The following is a 5944-nucleotide window of genomic DNA, read 5'->3' on the forward strand; positions in this document are numbered from 1 at the left end:
GGAAGAAAATTTAATGCCTCAAGCGAACAACAGCGACTAAACGGAAATGAGGGACTTCCGAATATTGGCACCTCGATCCAATTTTCTTTGAAGCTGAAACGGGTAATGTCTTCATTATTGTTGTTTACTTAGTCGATGCTACTACTGAAGCATTTTACGTACGAAATTAGGTTTTTGGCCTCAAAAGTTTTTTACTCTTTTTACCTAATTTATTTTTGTATGTATTATATGTATATGGATGTATTTATTATTATCATTAAGTATGATATTTCTTTATATTTGTTTGTTAGACAATTTAATCACATAAGCCCCTTTTTTATAAAGTAATTTTCTTGCGACAACTTTACTTTGTGGTAGGGCTTTGTGCAAACCCGTGTCGGTGGATACCACCCATTAATAGATATTCTACCGCCAAACAGCAGGACTCAGTATTGTCGTGTTCCAATTTGAAAGGTGATTGAGCCATTGTTTATAGAGACAAAGGACATATCATCTTAGTTCCCAAGGTTAATGGCACATTGGCAATAGGTTAAATTATACTACGGAGGCAATGTTTATGGGCAGTGAGCACTTACCATCAGGCGGCTCATTTACTCGTCCGCCTACTTACCACGTGACGAACACTTACTACCAGATCACTTTTGCTAGTCCGACTACCAATTTCAAACAAAATAATGAGTACATAAAAAAAAACTCAAAAGAGATTTTGTTTTCACTGTGGACTATGAAATAATAAAAAGTAGAAAGGACTCAACTGAGTAGCGTACTACTTCACATGCGATGCTTTAATTTATTTCATAAACTAAAACTGAACTTTTTTTTATACCTTCGGGGTAGGCATATGACTCCACTTCACGTGATGGTAAGAGGTATTGGAGTCCAAACGCGAAGATGGCAAGAACGTTCAGGAATAATTACCTGCCCTAGCCGCCCTCGTCATGCCGGCCCGCAAGATGCCTCTTCACGCCTCGTTTGAAGGAACCCAGGTTATAAGAGGAAGGGAATACGTCTGCTGGTAGAGAATTCCATTTTTAGCGATGCGACAAGGAAAAGTGTCGCCAAATATAGGCGATATGCCAATATGTCATATGATAATAAATAAGCAGATTTTTTTTTTGTAATACCTAAACGAATAAACTTCAAATCCGATTTACATACTACCTATACGTGAATATATAAATCGATTTTAAGATTTTATTTTTTTATATGAGTAATCGCACTGATCAGTTCGCCTATTTTAAATTTAGAACATTCACGTGACCAGCTTGAATTTCATGTCATTTTTTTGATAAATCAAATATAGTTTCGATATCATATGAATGTAACGCAAAAAACAAACCACATTGAGATTATAATAAAATCGAGCCGAATCTACTTAGTAAAATTGAAGTTTGTCTGTATGACAAGGGTTGACCTCGTATCTGATACCCCCCTGTGCGACGAAAGAAAAATATATTCAAAGAACCATCCTTTTGGGATAATATCGTGTTTATTACAATATCACTGAGTAGTACTTTACTTTCAAAAGGGTTTCGAAAACAAATCGTATAATATTGTGGTTAAGTTAAATGTATTATTTTCAATAAATAATTGTATATTCAATCAAATATTGCCACCAATTAATATTATAATTCCACGATCGGATGCACGGAAACCCCGATTTATCATTGTTAATCCTATAATTTATAAATGGATTTTCATTAATGTAACAGTCAGCGTATGATAAACCAAATCATTTGTATAAATTGATGAAACGAGGTACAGGGGTAAGTAAGCCGGAACTGAAATCTTCATTTTTATTAAAAGCAAATTTGTTATGTTATTATTTAATTTAATGAGGTTTTTAATTACTTATTCGCAATATTACTTATTTGCTATTGTATTCAACAATATTAATTGCAGTAAGTAACATGTGAAATTATATTCGATTTTTAATAATTCATCATCATCATCATCATCCTCCTGCCCTTATCCCAATTTTACTTGGGGTCGACGCAGCATGTCTTCTTCTTCCATACTTCTCTGTCAGACGTCATCTCACAAGTAACATTCTTTCTAACCATATCGTCTTTCACACAATCCATCCATCGTTTCTTGGATCGTCCCCTACCTCTATATCCATCCACATCCATACTCAAAACCTTTCTCACAACATGGATCTCATTCCTCCGCATAACATGCCCATACCAAGACAGCCGGTTTTCAGATAGCTTCTCGTTTACCGGTGCCACTTTCAAACTTCCTCTTATGTACTCATTCCTTACTCTATCGATTTTTAATAATTAAATATATATATATATATATATAATAAAAGGTAGTTGGTAGATATACTTCTGACCGATTTCGCTCAATGCTGTCATTCAATAGATATAATTTAATACCAGTTGTCAACTGCGGCTGCAGTCAGGGGTTGGTCGTCAGGAAAGTTACGAGTTAGGAAAAAAAATAGCCTATTTCCTTCCTTGGAGTTCAAACTTGCTAAGTTTCATCAAATTCGGTTTATTGGTTTGATCAATAAAGAGCAACAGATCGAAAGACAGAGTTATGTTCTCATTCATAATCTTACTATATCTGAGAGTATTTACCGCATATTTACATATGAACACCGATTTTATAATAATGAATATACGAATATCTATTATCGGTATGTCTATAACAATTTTGCCAATACTGTATACGAATCTAGTTTTTTCTTCTATATTTAAATATCCATATTAATCTTAAAGCTATGACTTATCGCCATATGAAATTTTAATAATAATCGCATTAGTGATTTCTATGTATATCTTATATAAAAAAATCTAACGAAACTTCATCTGTTTTTAATTAAGTTAAAAAAGAGAAGGACAGTACGGTATTGTTCGACGCGAATTTATATTTTTTCTTTAATAGTAATGAAAATATGTGATACAGTAATTATTTGATAAATGAAGTCCGCACAATAAACACAGAAGTTTATCCACGTCTTTCGTTAACAAATTAAGAGTAGATGGTTAACAGTTGTGCGGCGAGGAGATTAAGCAGATACAGCCATTAGGTTTACGATCCACAAAAGTTTGTTAAAATAATACAACATATGCTTTAAAAATAATACATATCATCACAAACACATACGATGTCAAATTGCTAATGGAGACAATGATATCACAAATTCTGTTCTAAATATTAAAATTGATACTAAATTATAAGACATTGTTAATATAGGGAATATTAAAATATCTTTGAACTTGTTTATGTTTCCATTTTTAAACTATTTAATATATATATAAACATTGGACAACATCACATACATTACTCTGATCCCAATGTAAGTAGCTAAAGCACTTGTGTTATGGAAAATCAGAAGTAACGACGGTACCACAAACATTCAGACCCAACACAACATAGAAAACTAATGAACTTTTTCTACATCGACTCGGCTGGGAAGCGAACCAGGGACCTCGGAGTGGCGTACCCATGAAAACCGGTGTACACACTACTCGACCACGGAGGTCGTCAAAGCGGTTTCAATTAATGACCGCTACGGAATTGAGATTCATGAAACATATTTTGTTTTATTTTGAAGAAAATAATAAAAATTGGTTCCCAAGCACCATATCTTACCTTTCTCGAATATTAAATCTGCTATTACTCTAACAATAATAACAATTTCAACAGCTGACTAAATCGATTATTCGTGTAATGGATGAGAGTCCTAAGTAGGTAAAGATTTTAACGACTGCTTGATGAAACAGTATGAAATATGATCGCCTTAGTGAGTTACGACCCTGTCACTTGTGACCCTAGAATTATCAATTAATGTATTCCACGGAAAGCGCCGACGATTATGTCCCCGCTTTGTTATGTTAGACGAGGATTAGTAGGAAACAGCCATTCCAGGAATTTTAATGATGTTTTGTTACAAAATGGCCGTTCTTATCAGTAACACTAAATATTTGTTTTATGATCGGACGAATAATTAAAACTTTGTCGTTGTTGGTTTATTTTCATGTTTCAAGAATAAATTATGGCAATAACTGGGCGTTATGCAGGCAATACACATATTTTTTTTAAATTACATATGTACATCAAAATTATTAACTTTAAGTCCTTATTAATAAAGAAATAAAAATTAAAAATAGTTACTGTCCAAATCATGACCGCGTGGAATGGTGGAAAGAATGCTAACAGCATTACCCGTTGAATCTGTAACTCTGAAAAATTGTCTGGGCTAAATATGAACCAGCCCTCCTGTCACCCGTGGAGGCAATAAGAAGAGGTGTGCTATACTAACATCGTCTTTTTTTAAATATTTTTAGCATAAATAACTCAATAATATAATGCTAAGTAACATTATTGATCTCAAGGTCACCAATTTATGGTTAAAGTTAATAAAAATTACCAAAGACTAAAAGTTAATATATAATATTATATATGTGAAAATATATAATAGTTCCAAAGCAACGAGAATCAAACTAATACTCTTCATGAATGCTTTAATGGAATACGTCTTACCTTATATAATCTTAGTGATGAAATGTCCATTATTCTTACCGTATAAAATCTCTTAAATTTTACCTCGTATGAACACAGAAGACTCACAAAATGAAGATACAAGAAGTTCCCTTTAAAAATATTTCCTTCATACAAAATATTTTGTGTGAAACCATGCACTAATATCTTTTTAGTTCAGTCGGGTGTGAGATAACACGTCAGCATAAGCCATTAGCGGCAGCGCCTTTGAGTCGGGTCAGTCCTGCACGCTCAAAGGGCCACTTTATAGAATTTTCCTATAAGCACTCTCGGGTGCCTTGGTATTATTATCTTCCTACTATTGGCACCTATTGCTCACGTATAATGGACAGTGAAGATTTTTTTCTGATATAACATTATTCTGATCCAAGATCACAAGCCTTAGGTACGATTTGCGTTCATATTTTCTGTCATGTCCCTAAAAATAAAATTTATCTTTTTAGCGTTTCAAAATTAAATGCTGTTTGTAGTAGTGTTAACGGAATCCGGTATTTGTAATATGAGCTTCAAGTTTTCAACGAAGAGTTGAATGAATAAAATAAGCTTAAAGACGATACCATCAATTATTTTTAAGAACCGAAGCTAGGAATATTTACTAGGAGTCCTATATTATTGCTTGAGCAATACCTACACGCAAATACTGCTAGCGTACCTTTCTAACACAACAAATAATTTAGTTGACAAAATGGGCTTAAAAATTAGTAGAAATATCTATAATTTTTTAATGTTTTTGTATCTCTATCAAACAAATGGCCTACTGTTTACTTCTCCCCCTACTGTCAGTGCGTCACCAACTAAAAGATCTATATTAGGTTACACTCCCACTGATCACCGAAGTTGAGCAATATCGAGCGTATTCAGTAGTTGGATGGGTGACCGCCTGAGAACACCGCGTGGCTTTGGCCTTTTTGCAGTTTTTGCAAAAACATACTTTTACTACAGTGTAGGTCTCATGTCAACATTTGAAGAAAAGCAATTGTGGTTGAAATAAGTTTGTCATTTTTGATATTTTCGACAATTAGGATAGAGAATATGCTAATATATATTGTTTCTACTTTAAGGACTGCCTGTAGCCAACGTCCATACCATGTTGAATACACCGGTTCTCGTCCGATTACCGAAGTTAAGCAACATCGGGCGCGTTCAGTATTTGGATGGGTGACCGCCTGGGAAAACCGCGTGTCGTTGGCCTTTTTGCAGTTTTTGCAAAAAAATACTTTTACTACAGTGTAGGTCTTATGTCAACATTTGAACAATATCAATGGGGTTATTGTAGGTGATATTAGTTTGTCATTTTTGATGTTTTCGACAGTTAGGACCCAGGACATAGGCGCACATTGCAAGCGGTCTAATCAAAGAAGTTAAGAAACAACGAAACGATGAATTTTATGATTTTTCCACGACAGTCACAATCAACGACGAATAACCAACT

The 5944-nt window shown here is 34.0% G+C and overlaps 1 non-coding gene across 1 annotated transcript; it reads left to right on the forward strand.

The window, feature by feature from the left end:
- The first annotated feature begins 5584 nt into the window (after window positions 1-5584).
- LOC125066097 lies at window positions 5585-5703 on the forward strand. The gene has a single exon (XR_007119658.1). It is a non-coding gene; the product is annotated as a 5S ribosomal RNA (ribosomal RNA).
- Window positions 5704-5944: the final 241 nt, after the last annotated feature.

Source organism: Vanessa atalanta, chromosome 8, assembly GCF_905147765.1.
Source record: "Vanessa atalanta chromosome 8, ilVanAtal1.2, whole genome shotgun sequence".
Lineage (NCBI taxonomy): Eukaryota > Metazoa > Arthropoda > Insecta > Lepidoptera > Nymphalidae > Vanessa > Vanessa atalanta.